Raw genomic sequence first — 18839 nt, 5'->3', positions numbered from 1 at the left:
TCCCTCACACACAGGGGTCCTTTGGAGAAATAAAGCATTTGGGGCTTCCCTGGTGGCGCAGTGGTTGAGAGTCTGCTTGCCGATGCAGGGAACACGGGTTCGTGCCCTGGTCCGGGAAGATCCCACATGCCGTGGAGCTGCTAGGCCCGTGAGCCATGGCCGCTGAGCTTGCACGTCCAGAGGCTGTGCTCCGCGACAGGATAGGCCACAGCAGTGAGAGGCCCGCGTACCGCAAAAAAAAAAAAAAGAAAAAAGAAAAAGAAAAAAGAAATAAAGCATTTGACTCATGGATCCACTGAACCATCTCAGCAGAAGCCAGAAATGGAGATGGAATTATCCAAGAAGACCTGTGAAGGACACTCTGTCTAATGGTGTGAATCCAAGCGACATACGTGGAAGCACCAAAAGGTTTTTGAGAATGTTATGTCAGCAGAAACACGGTCAGCTTGGATGCATGAAGGAAGAATGACTCTGAGGGCAGACCCATGGGCCCAGGGGGTAGATTCTCAGGTACAAAGGCTGGATCTGTGGGCATAGAAGATGATACTCAGGCCATGAAACTTTGAGGAATTTGCCCTGATGTATTTCAAATTTTCTTGGGACTAATGACTCCCTTATTCCTATCATTTTCTCCTGTTTAGAATGGGAATATCTATAAATATTATTCTGTGGTTGTCCCACAATTGTACTGTGGAAGCAGATTACTTGTTTTCCAGTTTCACAGGTCCACAGATGGAGAGAAATGTTACCCCAACATGGATCATACCCAGGCTCTGACCTATATCCAATTTAGATGATTAGATTTGGGACTTTTGGGGTGAGAATGTTTAGATGAGATTTTTGGCTTGAGTTGATGCTGTAACGGGTTGAGATTTGATGGATTTGGGGATGGCATAAATGTATTTTTCATGAGGGAGGGATATGAATCTTTAGGGGCCAGAGGACAGAGGCTGAATAGTGGGCACTCAAAGATGATTATCAGGTCCAAATCCCTGGAATCTGTAAATGTTATAAGGAAAAGAGGTCTTTGCAGATGTGATTAAGTTAAGGATCTTGACATGGGGAGATTATCCTGGATTATTTGGGTAGACCCTAAATCCAATCATAGAGTCCATAGAAAAGAAAGGCAGAGGGAGATTACACTCAGAAAAGGAGATAATGTGATCACAGAGACAGGACTGGAGTGATACAGACACAGAACAGGGTGGTGGTCCTCTTCAAAAATTGGATAGATTATAGCAAATGACAGAGGATTACTTTGGGTAATGAAGGAAGAATTCTTCATTTTTTTTAATGCTTCATTCTTGATAGCATCAACTGCAGCTACCATTACAGATGTAATTTTTTTTACAGCTATAGGTCAACACAGCTTATGATATGCTGCATGTATTATTTTTATTCTATCAGTAGGGAAAATCAAAAGAAGTTGGCTCTTTCCTGCCAGTGACAGCAGCATATATTCACTCTCTTTCCCCAGGGCAATATTAATTCTTCTGTTTGCTATCATGATAGAGTCTTCAGGGAACTTAGTCCTTCACAGGCCATGTAATGTCACAGTCCACATGATGCTGGTCCATTATATTGATGACATACTGCAATCTGGACATGTAAAAAAGGGAGTGGCTAATGCCTTTGAAATGTCAGTAAAGTGTTACAGGATAAAAGATAAATCCAACGGAGATTCAGGAAACTGACACGTGGTGTAATATTTAGTGGTCCAATGGAAGCAACCTAAGTGTCCATCAACAGATGAATGGATAAAGAAGATGTGGCACATATATACAATGTAATATTACCCAGCCATAAAAAGAAATGAAATTGAGTTATTTGTAGTGAGGTGGACAGACCTAGAGTCTGTCATACAGAGTGAAGTAAGTCAGAAAGAGAAAAACAAATACCGTATGCTAACACATATATATGGAATCTAAAAAAAAAAAAAAAAAAAAAAAAAAGAAAGGTCATGAAGAACCTAGGGGCAAGACGGGAATAAAGATGCAGACCTACTAGAGAGTGGACTTGAGGACATGGGAAGGGGGAAAGTTAAGCTGGAACAAAGTGAGAGAGTGGTAGTCTATATATAGACATATATACACTACCAAATGTAAAATATATAGCTAGTGGGAAGCAGCCGCATAGCACAGGGAGATCAGCTCAGTGCTTTGTGACCAGCTAGAAGGGTGGGATAGGAAGGATGGGAGGGAGGGAGACGCAAGAGGGAAGAGATATGGGGATATATGTATATGTATAAGTGATTCACTTTGTTGTAAAGCAGAAACTAACACACTATTGTAAAGCAATTATACTCCAATAAAAACGTTTAAATATATATATATATATATATATATATATATATTTAGTGGTCCAGGGATCTTAGACATGCTGGGACGAGTCCTCTAAAATAAAGGATTAGCTGTTGTACCTCATGTTTCCTACCACCAAGAAAGAGGTATTGTACTTGATGTACACCTTTAAATTTTAGAGGCAGCAAATCCTATCTTGAGAATAGTTAGTTCACGTTAAATTTCCTCATATTAAAATTGCTTCTTGTAAAAAATAAAAAAGATCTGACAATACCTAATTGTGGAGAAGACATAAGATAGAAATTTCTTATACACTGATGAGAGTATAAGTCTAGAGGCAACTAGGAAAGCTGTTCACCATTATTCTGTAAAGTTGAAATTCACATATCCTTTGACTTGGCATTTCCTCTCCTAGTAAGGTGTCATGCACACATGGAAATGTGGAAACCACTTTTAGCACTATTCATAAAAGCAAAGCAAATAAATTATATAAATTAATTGTGAAATATTTATACCTTGTAAATTATATAAGTCAAATGAATGAATTACAACATTGTGGCACTATGGATAAATCTTAGCAAGATAATGTTCAGTGAAAAAGCAGGTTTCCAGAGATGACATATAGTGTTATAAAGTTTAAACAAATAAGCAATATATTTGTTAGGAATACCTACAGATGTGAAAAGATTATTAAAATCACCCAACCAGATTCAGGAGAGTTTTTGACATGGTTTGAGGGAGGCAGGAAGATAGAATGGAGAAGAACTACATTTAAATTATTTTGAGCAAGTATTAGGTCTCTAAATTTAACTTACAACATTTAGGAAAGAAGACAGATGAAAGTAATATATTCCACGGAGGAAATACTACCCAAGCTTGTTGACAATAATTTTTCTCTTCTTTGCCTCTGAAAGATGAGGAAAAACATTTATGCATTTATCTCCCGAACTTTAATTTAAATAATTATTCCTAAAAATTTTTTTAAAATCCTACTGGGACAAATTTTCTTTTCAGTTCATGTCTCCACAAAATTACTATTCCATCCTTGATGTCACAGACTTTCTTGTGAGTACTTTTATTCTTTCACTTCATGTATTATTCAAAGTTGGGATATAGATCACTCTCCAATAAGTAGATTGTGGAGAATCAATTCGCCATAAAAACAGAAAGATTTTGTTTTCCCCATACCAAATAAAAGATTTGAAGAACTGCATATAATTTTAAAAGAACAAAAACCAAACATACAAAATAAAACAAACAACAAAAGCACTCCATCAAAACATGCTCTTTGAAACAACAGTCTTCGACCATATTCACTTTAAAGAAGTAGGAATATCAATGTAGATTAAAAAATAGTCTGTTACATTTGGGTCATGTTTATAACATTCATGATTTCATGAAGCCTTTGAGAATTTGGCTTCTGTTTGCAGTAAGACTGTGTGTCAAGTATAGTGTTCCTCTTAGACCTGTAGGAATGCCAACAAAAGGATGAAATCCCTTCACTTGTTGTACTTTATTCTCTTGTCACAGTTAAAGCAATATTTATTTTCCTCCTCCTTGCTTCTTCCAGGCCTATAGTAAATCAAAAAAGTAAACTCTCAGGTTCATTGTGTAAGGGGCTTACTTCTAGGCCTCTACAGTTGCCACAGTAACTAATTAGAAATTTGCATCTCTAAGAGAATTATTTAATGCTGATGTGTAAGCCCTTTTATTCTTTGGAGCTTGGCCTTTCGCTAGGAAGCTCCTGGTAGATGTTGGGCCCCGAGGTCATACTGTACAAGCTCTGAATGTAGGTGGCCTTGGTTTTCTCTTTTTATCTGGATGATTCATACCCAGTGAAGAAAATGTCTTGCTAGGTCTTTATTGAATGGTGGGCATCTGAAAGGCGACACTTGATTCATTTAGGCGCCATTTGTTTTAACCTGTAACTTCTTCCCCATTGCTCATTAGCTAACTCTTGTGTAATTGAGTCATGCATGTTAAACTAGTAGAGTTGAGTTATGCCAACTAAGTCACCAACAGGAGCCCCTCATTAGACTCATTGGACTTGTTGTGAAGCCTAAGAAGACAAAGTTGCTAAAATGCAAAACTTGGACAATGTGTCAGAGAAATGCAAAGATGAACATTATCCTTGAAGAGCTGTTTGTTTTCTTAGATTTAAGCCTGACGTTCCCCCAGTGAAGAAAAAAGAGAGAAGCCCTCCTGTGGTGCAAAGACAGAGACAAAAGAGAAGGGGCTGGAGACTCAGGCCAACTTGTCCTGAATCTGAGAAGGTGCTGACTGCATTTCAAGCTGCCATCCTGTGCTGCCAGCACATGTGGGAGATAGGATGGGGGCAAAAAGGTGGAAAAATGGGTTTAGTCCTTCCCTATCCCCAACCATCTACTTCTTCCAAAGTGGAGAAGCCCCTGAGTTTACTTGCAGCCAAAGGACAAAACAAATATATGTCCCAAGATGATAACCAAGCCTGCAATCAAGATTCAGCATATTTATGTTCAATGCAGCATTATTTGCAATAGGCAAAACGTGGAAGGAACCCAAGTTTCCATTGATAGATGAGTGGCTAAACAAAATGTGGTATATACATACAATGAATCTTATCCAGCCTTAGAAAGGAAGGAAATTCTGACACATACTGCAACATGGATGAACCTGGAGGATATTATGCTAAGAAAAATAAGCCAATCACAAAAGGACAAATAGTGCATGATTCCACTTATATGAGGTACCTAAATGAAATAGACTGAATGTTTGTGTCCCTCCAAATTCCTATGTTGAAATCTAATTCCCAATGTGATGATTTTTGGAAGTAAGGCCTTTGGGAGGTGATTAGGTCATGAAGGTGGAACCCTCTTGAATGAGATTAGTACCCTTGTAAAAGAAACCCCAGAGAGACCCCTTCTACCATGTGAGGACTCAGAAAGAAGTTGGTTATCTATGAACCAGGAAGCAGGTTCTCACCAGACATGGAATCTATCTTGATCTTGGACTTCCTAATCTCTAGAACTGTAAGAAATACATTTTTGTTGCTTATAAGCCACTCAGTCTATATTTGTTATAGCAGCCCAAAGTGACTAATACACTAGAGCAGTCAAATTCATAGAAACAGAAAGTAGAATGGTGGTTGCCTGAAGATGGGAGGGTGGGAAAAAAAAAAAGGGAAGTTGTTGTTTAATGGGCACAGGTTTAAGTTTTGCAACATGAAAAAATTGTGGAGATTCGTTGCACAACAATGAGAATATACTTAACACTACTGAACTGTATACTTAAAAAATGGTTAAGATGGTAAACTTTATATTATCTGTTTACCACGATTTTTAAAAAAGGAGGTGGTTCAATGGAAAGGTGGATAGACCTCCCTTTGAAGGGAATAAAAGAAAGATATTCACTCTTATTTCCTCAAAGGAGAAATAGACCAGATCTGCTTAATGTAAAAGAAGGCAGAGTAGGCCCAGAAAGGTAGTGGCTTCCCCAGTTGATGGCTGGAGGGAACACTGTGCTGATGGAGGTGCCAACTGTGAGTCTCTGCTGTCACTGCCCTGACCACAGCACCTGTATATCTGGGGAAATGAACGTGTTAAATATAATCATGCATATGTGTTCTGGAGGCAGGAGGAATTCATCCTCTATTTAATAATTGTTTCTTAAAACTTTTTAATCAAATAAAATGTTTGTGTCGGGCTTCCCTGGTGGCGCAGTGGTTAAGATTCCACCTGCCAATGCAGGGGACATGGGTTCGAGCCCTGGTCCGGGAAGATCCCACATGCCATGGAGCAACTAAGTCCGTGTACCACAACTACTGAGCCCAAGCACCACAACTACTGAAGCCTGCGCACCTAGAGCCCATTCTCCACAACAAGAGAAGCCACCACAATGAGAAGCCCATTGACACAACTAGAGAAAGCCTGCATGCAGCAAGCAAAACACAACGCAGCCATAAATAAATAAATAAATAAATAAATAAATAAATAAATAAATAAATAAATAAATGTTTGTCTCAGGCCCATGAATGCCAATTCTCCACTAAGGAATTGAAATAATATGTAGGTTTTAAATGTAAAATGATCTTACCTCAATTTTGCTGTCTACAAGGCATTGCCTGATGAGTGTAAGGACTATTAAGTCCTTAGTTCGAGTGGGTTTGCCTTGAAGTTAGGAGCTACAGGTATCTTCCTAAATTTGACTTTGAATTATTTTTTTCAGCTGTAGGTACTAGCACAATGCCTAGCACTTTGGTATTATACTTTAAAATTCAATAAACTCTATTTTATCCACCAGAATTATATTTATTTTTAACTGAATTCTTGCCAGGAGTCTATACTTCAAATAAATTTCTGTAAAACACCCAGTAATTTTGCTGTTTAATTTTTGTACTTATTTCTAGCCCACTCAAAAGTTTGACCAATAACTAACTTATTAGGGTTATTAGGACATATTCTGGAAGCATGTGATGAATCTGTGAAAAACACCAAGATATATCACATATGTCTAGGCAATATATACTTTATTTTTAAAAAACCGGCAAAATAATTGTAAAAGCTGCTTTTCAGATGTGGCTCTCCATACTGTGCTCAGTGGAAATGCCCTAATTTCACAGCTGACCACAAGGTTTCAATTAGCATTTCTATCATGGACTAAGAAATGGAAAGCTATTTATTCTCTCAGGGATTGATCAGTTTCTCTTGGCTCAAAGGCATTTCAATAACACCTTTATGTTGAGAGCCCTCAGGTAGGGGAAGGAAGTAAATAGGTGTAACTGATGATTAGGAGTGATAGAGAAAACTTGGAATGTCAAAATCAGAAATTTGTAGGTTTTTAAAACTTTTTTCTGATTTTTAAAAATAAATTTTATTTATAATATTTATATTATAATATATAAATATAAAAATATTTGTAATATTTATATTTTTATTTAAAATATTTTATTTTTAAGACATTAAAAATAAAAATCCATTAAAATAAAACACTTTTATTTTATAATTTATAAATTATAAAATATGTCACTACAAATAAAGTCAACAGAAAGTCCTATAACATTTTCTAAGGATGTCATTCATTCACTCATTTGTTCTCCATCTTCACCCTTTGGAACCCTCACATGACACCCCTGATGCCCCTGCTCAGATTATCTTTCCCTCACATGAATATATGGAACCTTTTTCCTCTTATAGCATTTGCCACATTCTGTTTTATCTTCCTTTTCTGTACTGTGTCTTATTCCTATTGTATCATCCCGCAGGACTTGACACATAGCTTGCAAATAGAAGATACTCGGTATATACTTACCAGGGTGTGCTTGTGTGGAGGTCTGAAATGCTTTACTGAGTGTTTGCTGTGTTTACTAGGCTAAAGTAATCATTGCTTGGCTGAAAGATTAACATATCTGTAATTATTTTTATGGACAATTACTTAAATATTTTGTTTCCAGAAAATAAGGTCATTCAAAAACTGTTCAGAAATTTAATATTCAGGAAGATTGACCAAAGCATCTGGAATTCAAAGCAATAATTGTTTAGGAAGTGAATTTGATAAAAGAGAGGAAAGTTCCAGCTTGGGATATGTCTACAAACACAGCAAAGCACAACGAAACAAAACAAAGCTTTGCTAAGCATGGATTTGCAAAAACTAAAAAAAAAAAAAAAAAAAAAAAAGTACTATCTTCTATATTGCTGCAGCAAATTTCTGGTTAAAAAGAATTATCCATTTTGTCAGTGATGGTGGGAAACAGAGATTCTTATACATTACTGGTGACAGTGTAAATGGTACAAACTTTAAGCAAGGAAATTTGATTTTATCTATCAAAATTACAAGTGCGTATGCCCTTGAACACAGCACTTATATTTCTAAGCATTTAGCCTACAGGTATACTTACCCACGTGCAAAATGACATATACACAAATCTCCTCATTGCTTTGTTGTTTCTAATAGTAAAAGCTGAAAATAATCTAAAAGCTTATCAGAAGAGGATTAGTTAAATAAATTATCTTACATACATATACTGGAAGATCATGAAGCTGTTAAAAGTAACTAAATATTGACAATATTAAATATTCATATGAGTGATCTCTAAGATTTGTTAACAAATAAACAAACAAAACACCAAGGGCAGGATAGTGAACACTCTATGCTATCATTTGTATAAAAAGAAAGAAAAGATATCTATGAATTTTTCTGAATACACAAAAGATATTTCTGAAAGAAAACACAAGAAGCTGATGCATTGGTTACCTCTGGAGAGAACTGGGTGGTTGGTAAATGGGAGAAAGAGGGAGACATTTAGTCTATGAACTTAAATCATTTATTGAGGTGAAATGCACATAACAGAATTAACCACAGTAACGTGCACAATTCAGTGGCATCCGTAGGTTCACAAATTGTGCAGCCACTCCTTCTATCTAACTCCAGAACATTCCCATTGCTCCAAAGTAAAGCCCCTTACCCATTAAGCAGCAACTCCCCATAACCCCTTCCCTTGACCCCTGGCAACCAGCCATCTTCCCTCTGTCTCTATGGATGCATCTATTCTGGATATTTCACATCAATGAATCATAAACTCTGCACCCTTTTGTGTCTGGCTTCTTTCACTTAGCATAATGTTTTCAAGGATTACTTTTTTAAATTACATTTTGGAAATGTAAACTTTGTTGAAGTATTACATCTTCAAAAACTAAAAAAATGGAAAATAAAACTATTTTCTTGCTGAACACCACAGAAACTAAAGTGAAGGAGATCTCTAGTCTAAATCAGAAATGGGTATTCTGAACAAGACTTATGAAGAGAGAGAAGTATACCCTTTCCCCATGCAACATCTCATAATCCTTTTCCAATCTGAGCCCTTTCTAATATCATAACAATACACTGAGGGGGCATTATCTGGAGAATTCAGTTTTGCCTTAAGTGACCTTTTTCATTAACTTGCAGATATTTGTCTAGAGCAATGCACTCCTGTTACTTTATTCTGAACCTCAGCAGCTACTGACTCTGCCCATAAACCAAGGGTCCCAATCTTCCTTGGTACCACTGTTAGCTCTTGGTTCTGTCACCATATATGCAATATAGTAGATCAAGAAAATATCACTGTTACCTAGACCCCGCCTAGCAAAACATAGAGGGCTCAGATAAAGGGATTTCTGTCCTAAATAAGGATATCTGGGAGTCTGGGAAAACAATGCTGAAAAATTAACTTTCATTCCAACTCCTGCCATTTAACTGAGGATTCCAGAATAATTCCTCAATTCTAATTTTGAACTTTTTACTACCTTGAAGGTCGGAGTGGGAAGGCACTTTACAAATCCTCCAGGCTGACCTCTTAATCACTCAGATAGGAATGTGTTTTAACAGTGACAATTGAGCAGATGCTTATATGCTTCCTGTAACAGGGAGCTTACAACCCAGACATTACTGTAGTAGATTGATATCATTCTAGCCTGGAGTAACCAACTCATGCTGCTTTGCCTGGAACTTTTCTGGTATTAGAACTGTAAGTTCCATGTCCTGGGAAACCCCTCAGTCCAGGGCAAACCTGGATGGCTGATCACTCTGTTGCAGCCAAGAGCAACAAAGGTGGGGAAGGTATTGTGGCAGAGCTAGACTGTGAGGGATGGATTGGGCTTCCAAAGTCAGGGAGGGAGCAGAGAGGAAAGGCGCTATACTCTGCACTTTCTTAACCCACACAATATGAACTCTGATCATTTCTAGTGCATTCATGTGTATGTCCATCCTAGTTTGGGATCCCTAGTTTGGAACCATGGTTGTTAGGCAACAGCAAGTCACTGACATCTGTTAGCAGGGTCGTAGCAAGATCAAAGCTGTCGCCTAGGAATATTTATCTGGGGTGATGTGTATGATTATTATGAGAAGCCCTCGAGTCAAGGAAACCAGTGAGGAGGCTATTGCAATGGTCCAGGTGTGAGAGAGATTGACCTGAGGTAGGATAGGGCTATGGGGATAAAGAAGATAAAGAGATTTGGGGAGAAAAACAAGTAGGAAATGGATGCTGTCCTGCTGAGGAGTAGGAAAGAGAGGGAGAAATTGCAGACCAGCGAAGGCAGTGATTCTCAAACTTTAATGTACATGAGAATCACCCAGGGAGGATTTTTTTTTTTAAATACTGATGCCTGGACCCCCTCCCTGAGATCATGATTTCATCAGTTTATGAGGGTCGAGATATGGGTATTTTTTAAAAATTCCCAGATGATTCTACTGTGCAGCAAGTGTTGGAAACCATTGCTTTTAAGGTTTTCAGGGTAGTTTATCAGGCTTTCTTTAATAGGATGTTTTCTTCTTGAAAGACTCAACTGCATAATTTACTGCAGACACCTTAATCCTGCAGGAATGTCCATGGTTTCAGAGAAGGTGAAAAGAATTCGAGCTGGTTCTAGAAGACTAGATGATTGAAAGTACAGGCTATTTGTAATGTCTAGTGTCTGAGAACCTGCCACCTTCCTCCAAAATGAGTTAGTATTTGAACCTGAAATAAGCAAATCATTTTACATGCACCATCTCATTGAATGTCTCTTCTTAACCATCCCATTAGGTATGATTTTATTCCCATTTTACAAGTGGTAGAACTGAGGCTTGAAGAGCGTGGTGGGTGAAGGTAAGAGCCTGGATCAAATCCCCTTCATGTGGCCTCCAGACATCAGTGTTTGCTTGTTCCAGAAGCCAGGGCAATTCACGGAGGAAAAGGTCCACCTCTTGACCTTTCCAAACATCTGAACAAGTCGGCAGGACTGAGCCACCTGCCCCACTCCTTTAAGCTTCTACAAAGAAGGCTCAGACTGAACAGCAAAAACATGAGTGCATTTCTATTTATTCAGGTAAAAAAAAAAAGCTTTTTCTAGATGATAGGTCTAATATATGTGAGATCAGTGATACCAAAGGGATAATAAATATTTCAAATTCTAAAAGAATTCTACAACAGAAATCTTAACTCTGATATAGAATCGTTTGGAGGGTGATTTCTCCCTTATAGTACACAACGATCCACACATGTTGAATATTCAGTTTTGTTTTTTACAAGGATAGCAAAGTTATTATTTTAGATTTGCACTGCTTCTGCTGTAAGAAAGTTCTATATCTGAAGGAATTTCAAAATGCTGGACAAGCCCAGGTGAGCTATTAAGATAAAAGATGTGAACTTAATTAGAAAAATACACTGCTAAGTTATTATCGTGACTTCAGAATCCAGAATGTCCCAAAGTCTTGGATTTCTCTTTGTTGTCCTTAGTAAAAAACTCAGAAGACATTTCTGAAGGCGATTTTGGTTTTCCAGGTGATAGTATTCCATTTTACTCTGACCATTTCCTATTGAGGCACAAAGTTCTTATAAACCAGATTCCAGGTTCTAAGACTCTGCTTATCAGTACCGTCACTGCTGGGAGACCTATTGCAAAACTCTGAAACCTGTCTCCTGTCCTCTGCAGCTATGTCAGGTAATCATCTGTGCATTGCTTTTCAAAAGCAAAGAATTCCAGTTTGATTCTTCCAGTTTTACTCTCCCTTTTTCTGTGATGACTTCTTTTTTGGAAACTTCAGGAGCCCTAATTAACCCATGGAGGCACTGCAGTATTAATGCAAGGCAAATGTAAAAAAATAAACAGCCACAGCCATAAGACAAAAGCAAACTTCAGTACCACCCACTTTGTGTGCATAGAAGAGACTATACTTCTCCTCCTTATTAATAAGGGGTTTGCAATGTGCCGTTCTTTTTCTGTAGGGGGTGGGTGCTTATTGATGCTGCATCTGTTTTGTCAGAGCGTCAGCTAATGGAGAAAGTTAATTGTGTTGGTTGTAAGGCCACCTGTCACACACATGCCTCATTTCCATACTAATGGTCCAGCAGTGGCAGGCAGTGTGCTCTCTGCAGTAACAGCTACTGCCTCTTTGGAAACGTGGGCCAAATGTGCCTATGCAGCAACTGTAGACCTCGTCTGTGAATGTCTCTAGTATTGTGTGGACTAGGGCTTATATTAACCCCCTACTGGCGGCTCCAAACTGGATTGGCAGTAAAAGTGGGGATGCTGTAAATGCTGCTCTAGGGCGAGGACCGAGTCCATGGTGAACCTGCTGGGAAGGCAGTTCTGGCTGCAGAGTTTTAGAGAATAATCCTCTGTGTAGCTTATGCACCCCACGTTGTGGAGACAGAGACAGAGGAAGAGAGATATTCAGCTTCTCCTTTAAGAATAGCCTCTATGTTATTTCATGGTAGGATTTAGTATTCTTTCCTAGGAGCATTTTCACCACCTTCCTTTGCCTCTTTGGATCAGTTTGTATCTCTAGGAAAACCTGCAGGTACTACCCTCATTTCCAAGGCAAAGGTCAATTTTAGAGCTCTGAGTAAAAAAAAAAAAAAAAAATCCAGTTCTGTTGCCTAAATTATGGAAAACAGCCAGGATTCCTGACTGTAAAGGATTGCACTCTGGGCAGTACTTCATCCAGCAGTACTTTTTACAAATTGTATGAATCTCAGGCGGAGTTGAAGAATCAGTGCCCTGGAGAAGACGCCAATGAATATTTTATTGGGAAACTATTAGATGCAAGTTGAGAGAGGCAGTTATCCCCTCAACGAGGTAAGCCAATGAAATTGCGAGCCATTTCTTCCCAGCTCCTAATCCCGAGGATGCAGGAATATACCATGTTCAGTTTCTTTGGGATCCTTTTGTATATGGGTTTCTGTGACCTTACACAGCCCTCATAAAGGGGTTTGGGACTAAGTGCCAAATGCTGTGGCACCGACTGCTCTTAGAGAGATGGGGAACACATGGGCCAGGCTGCTTATATTTTTTAATGGGCAATTTTAGTTGAATTGATGATTATTTTAGACTCGGTTATCTCTATTCTTGTATCAACATAAATTTTAGACTGGATGTCACAGTCATTTGGAGGAGGCTCAAAGTGAGGCAGGTAATGCTTCTGGCCACATAGCAAGTGGAATGTCCTAAGCTGTGACATTCTTTCTGGAATACCTCCAGTTGGAGTTGCTCAGCTAGATGTGGTTATGCTGTCTTCTGGGAGTGCCCTGGGAGAAGCCCAGGAGGCTGGGCCCTTCAGGCTGCAGAGTTTTAGGTGTGTCCCTGTCCCGAAGGGCAAATGATACACAAAACCCTACTGGGAAATTTCCTGACTGACCTCTGTTAGGTCTTGATTTGCCAATGTGGTACAGAATTTTCCCAGAGCAGTAAAGAAGAAGGATGTCTGGTCACAGTGGGCATCCATCACAGATTCCATCTTAATGGGGAGCCACTATAAATTCTGGGTTTGCAATGCCAGGCCAGTGATGCTGCCCAGAAGTCCTTTTGCATGTCCTGAGTTGACACTTTCTTCCGTTCCCCACCATCACTATTTCCAGATTTTATTACTTTCCTCCAAGTCCCTACCCAGAAGACAACTTCATTTTGCATCTTACAGAGAAATCGTGGCACCAAAGGAAAACTGTCTCCCAACTTTGACTCCAAGTTCCCCAACAAGCTTATATTCTTATTCCGCCCCCTCCTCTTCTCTTTTCTCTTTTTTTCCTCTTCCCTTCTGCTTTCCTCTCCTCTCCACCTCTTTCTCTCTCTCTCCACGACTTGTACCCATGCACATATAAGTACACATGAGCATGAACCTCATGAAAGATCACCCTGAGGGTGGATATGAGCTCGGAAAAGATATATACATACATTAGCAATGATAGTTGTCTGACAAGTGCCACATCCAGCATTGTAGGAACACAGGAGAGAGATGTATAATCAGACTGAGGGTCAGGGAAGACAGTTAAGTTTTGAAGGATATGAGTGGACAAAAAAGAGAGAAGACAATTTCAAGCCAACAAAATAGCATGAATGAAAGGATTTACCCTGTCCCAGGATCACAATGTACTTTGGTTTAGTGATAGAGAGGAAATTCTGGGTGGGAAAGTAGAGCCTAGAGAGGTCACCAAGGGCCAGCCATGAGGGTCCACATGTAATAAACCAATGGGGTTGAATTTTACCTTATAGGCTATGCAGAGTTGTTGAAGATTTTTAAGTAGGGAAATGAAGTGTTAACAGTATGAAGTGTGGGGGAGGGAAGAAGGCTGTAGTCAACAGATGAGTCATTGCAGTGTCCAGGTGAGAAGTTTTGAAAAGATCAGCCATGTGAGAAGAGGAGGAGAAATATGCAATATGTAATACCCACAGTAGTGGACTCACCAAGCCTTGGTGACTAGATGCTGAAGGGAGAAAGTAGGAAGAGGACAAGGTGACTACCAAGCTACTGACTTGGGCAGCTGGGAGGACAGAGATAATATGTCCCGACTCCAAGAGGCAGAACAAATTTTAAAGGAAAGCTTCTCAGTTTCCCGTGGCCCATGTTGAGCTTGAAGGACATGTAAGTGAATCTGTTCAGCAAGGACAACAAGATCTTCTGTTCTACCAGCAGAGTGGCCTGGCCTGGGAATTCTCTGGAATGGTGGTGATTGAAGCCAATGAGGATGGAATCCCTGAAGACAAATGTGTGGCCTGAGGTGCACCGAGGGCCAAGGACAGGTGTGGTGACCCCTGCTGGGAAGGAATAAGGGATGAACGAAGTGATCACAAAAGAGAATCAGAAGGAACAGCTAGATAGGTCCTGAGAAAATCAGGAAAAAGGAGTGTTCTGGATGCGAAGGGGGAAGAGAATTCTAAGAGGCAGAGAGTAGCCAACAGTGTCAAATGTTACAGAACCTTTAAGAGAAATGAAAACTGAAAGGTGACCCCTGCATTGTCAACATGGGAGCCAGGTGGGCAGGGTGTTTTGCAAAGGTTGAATGTCAGGGAATGGGGTGGGGGGAGGGCAGGAGACCACAAGCCTGATCTTTCAGAGTCTAGCACAGTGCCTGACACCTAGTTGTTGTTGGATAAACACTTGTTGAATTAATGATGGAATGAACTGCTCTCTCTAGAACCACCATCCTCTGAGTCACCTAATGTTCCCAAGCCTTACTAGTTCTTACCCGTCTGCAGTGCCTCCTCTACCCAGGCCTTCTGCTCAGTCTCTGCTGCACTTGCTCCCTAAGTTTTTTTTCTCTTGCTTCTCTCATAAGAGTTTATAATTCCATAAACCCATTTCCCATCTTCTGTTTCATCTTTTTCTACCCTCAGTATTATTGCCAAATTAATCACCACTACCTTGCTGTCAAAATCACTGATGGTGCCAAAATTTTGTTTATTAAAAAATTTTCAGTGTTACATTTTGTTGAAAAGATGTTACGGGGTATAATGATCAGAAATAACAAGGAGTCCAGTAGTAAAACTCCTAGCTCTGTGTTTAGGGCAGGAGACACAAACCTATGGCTGCAAGGAGGGAGCCTCAGGTGTGCTGATGTACTATTGAGCTAACCACCTGGCCTCCAGGACTGAGGGGGCATGGGCTAGCTACTAGGAAATCTTCAAAGGCTCTGCACTGCCCAGGGCATTGAATTAGCTTCCTGAGTTTGGCATCCAGTGCCTTCTAAAAGCCAGCTCAAACTCCCTTAGCCAAAGAGATTTTCTTTTTACAGCCTGAAACCAGTGTTGCTGTCAAGCTAGATGTTGCTACAACATGTCCACTGCTTCCCAGGCAATTTACGGAGATTTATTCAATCTCCTAGAATATCTTTCTTCTCTATTAAAAACGTTACCCACCTTCTAAGGCATGGCTCACATGCCATTTTTTTTTTTTGATTCCTTGAACTCATAGACATTTCACTTGTCACTCTCTTGTTCGCCATCTATTCTTTACTCTGAATTTCAGTTTCCTTTTTTTGAGTATGTGATTTGTTTCCTCTTTTGGAATCCTCTTTAAGTATAGGAATTTAACTTTATTGAATAGAGTTTTCAATACTGAAAACAGGAGCAGAAGTAGGATTAAAGACTCCTTTACTACAAATTGACAGACTCAATGGCTTGCTTGCAATTCTTAAAGTAAGAAGCTTGTGTTCTGCCACTTACTACCTCGTGTTGGGCTAATCATTTATGCTCTCTGGGGCTCATATCCTCAGCAGCTGGACAGGCTAATCATACTGCCCTGCTTACCTCTTGGCTTGTTGAAGTTCACATGAGTCACCTTTACTTGGATGCTTTGTCAACTGGAAGATGCTGCTTTGTCGAACAGAAATGTGTATTCTCACAAGGTAACCTGTGGCTCCTTCACAAGGGAGAGTTTATTTAGACTGCCCTGAGGCAGCTTAACATCCTTCAGGAAGCCTAAAAACAAATCAAAGTTTGGCAACCTCCCCTTTAAAGATGATTCTCTGCAAGGACACTCTCTTAACACCATAGGAAGTCACTGCCCTTAAATATAAAGAGCGTTGCTCTTCTTTTCAAGGGTTTCAAAAAGAGTGCACCTGGGCTTCCCTGGTGGCGCAGTGGTTGAGAGTCCGCCTGCCGATGCAGGGGATGTGGGTTTGAGCCCCGGTCCGGGAAGATCCCACATGCCACGGAGTGGCTGGGCCTGTGAGCCATGGCCACTGGGCCTGCGCATCCGGAGCCTGTGCTCCACAACGGGAGAGGCCACAACAGTGAGATGTCCGTGTACCGCAAAAAAAAAAAAAAAAAAAGAGGGCACCTGACTTATCTTACTAACATAATGTCCTCAAGGCCCATACGTGTTGTCCCAATGCAAATTTCCTTTTCTCATGGCTGAATGACACTGTGTGTGTGTGTGTGTGTGTGTGTGTGTGTGTATCGTATCTTCTTTTTCCATTCATCCCTTGACAGACACTTAGGTTGTTTCCATATCTTGTCATTAACATTAACTTGCTGAGAAACCAGATCTTAATTATTCCCACCACAGAAGAGAAATGACAATTATGTGATGTGATAGAGGTGTTAATACTACAATGGTAATCATACTGGAATATACAAAAGTATTAGGTCAACATGCTGTACACCTTAAATTTACACACTGTCATATGTCAAATATATTTCAATTAAAAGCGAGAGAGAGAGCACCTGGAGGGTTATTCCGATCTTTCAACAAGAACATTCCCTGGATTGTGGTGGTCTTGATTTTTTGTATAAATGTTACAGTAAATTCCTTGTGTGAGGGAGTGAGACTGTTTTGTATGGAATGTTGTGCAAATATGTTAATGAGATTAAGAAAGAGGATTAGGGACTTCCCTGGTGGCTCAGTGGTTAGGAATGCTCCTGCCAATTCAGGGGACATGGGTCCAAGCCCTGGTCCAGGAAGATCCCACATGCCTCGGAGCAACTAAGCCCACAAGCCACAACTACTGAGCCTGCGTGCTGCAACTACTGAAGCCCACATGTCTAGAGCCCGTGCTCCACAACAAGAGAAGACACCGCAATGAGAAGTCCACACACCACAACGAAGAGTAGCCCCTGCTCACCGCAACTAGAAAAAGCCCGTGCACAGCAATGAAGATCCAACGCAACCAAAAGTAAAAAATAAATTAAATAAATAAATTTAAAAGAAAGAGAGAATTAGTCATTGAAAGAAAGGAAAATAAAATTCAAAGTTATACTTTATGACAATTGTTATGCTATTGCCATTGTAAGAATTATACATTCTCCCCACTACAATACTGCTTTAAGGACAGTTTATTTAGTGAGTAGAAGTTTAATCACATATATGATCAACCAAGACACAGATATTTCAGTGTCCTCATTTTTGCTTCTTAATTTTACTTTGTCTTGTAGCATGTTTTCTTGCTTCATGAGAGTAAGAAACTCTTTTCCCCAGGTTGTTAATATTCTCTTTAAGTAAAGTTAATGCTCCTCTCCCTGCCCCCAATATATACATTTAGTTAATATTTAACACCTTTAAGTAAAATGGTGGCACTGGTCACATAGTAAACACTCAGTAAGTATTTTAGTGAGTTGGTTGTGGTAGCTCTGATCATGAGCAAAAATCACACTGAGTTAATCCCCTCATCAAACATTTTATTTATTTTATTTTATTTTTATTGAAGTATAGTTGATTTACAATGTTGTGTTAGTTTCAGGTGTACAGCAAAATGATTCAGTTATACATATATGTATATATATATATTATATATATATATATACTTTTTTTCAGATTCTTCTCCATTATAGGTTATTACAAGATATTGAATATAGCTCCCTGTGCTATGCAGTAGATCCTTGTTGGTTATCTACTTTATATATAGTAGTGTGTATCTGTTAATCCCAAACTTCTAATTTATCCCTCCCTCCCTTTCCCATTTGGTAACCATTAGTTTGTTTTCTATATCTGTGTGTCTACTTCTGTTTTGTAAATATGTTCATTTGTATCATTTTTTAGATTCCACATATAAGTGATATCATATGATATTTGGCTTTCTCTGTCTGCTTTACTTCATTTAGTATGATAATCTCTAGGTCCATCTATGATACTGCAAATGGCATTATCTCATTCCTTTTTTATGGCTGAGTAAGAGTCCATTGTGTGTGTGTGTGTGTGTGTGTGTGTGTGTGTGTGTGTGTGTATATATATATATATATATCACATCTTCTTTATCCATCCATCTGTAGATGGATGTTTAGGTTGCTTCCATTTCTTGCTTAGTATAAATAGTGCTGCTATAAACATTGGGGT

The sequence above is a fragment of the Mesoplodon densirostris genome, chromosome 12 (assembly GCF_025265405.1).
Source record: "Mesoplodon densirostris isolate mMesDen1 chromosome 12, mMesDen1 primary haplotype, whole genome shotgun sequence".
Taxonomy (NCBI): Eukaryota; Metazoa; Chordata; class Mammalia; order Artiodactyla; family Ziphiidae; genus Mesoplodon; species Mesoplodon densirostris.
Note: the sequence above shows the minus strand (reverse complement) of the source record.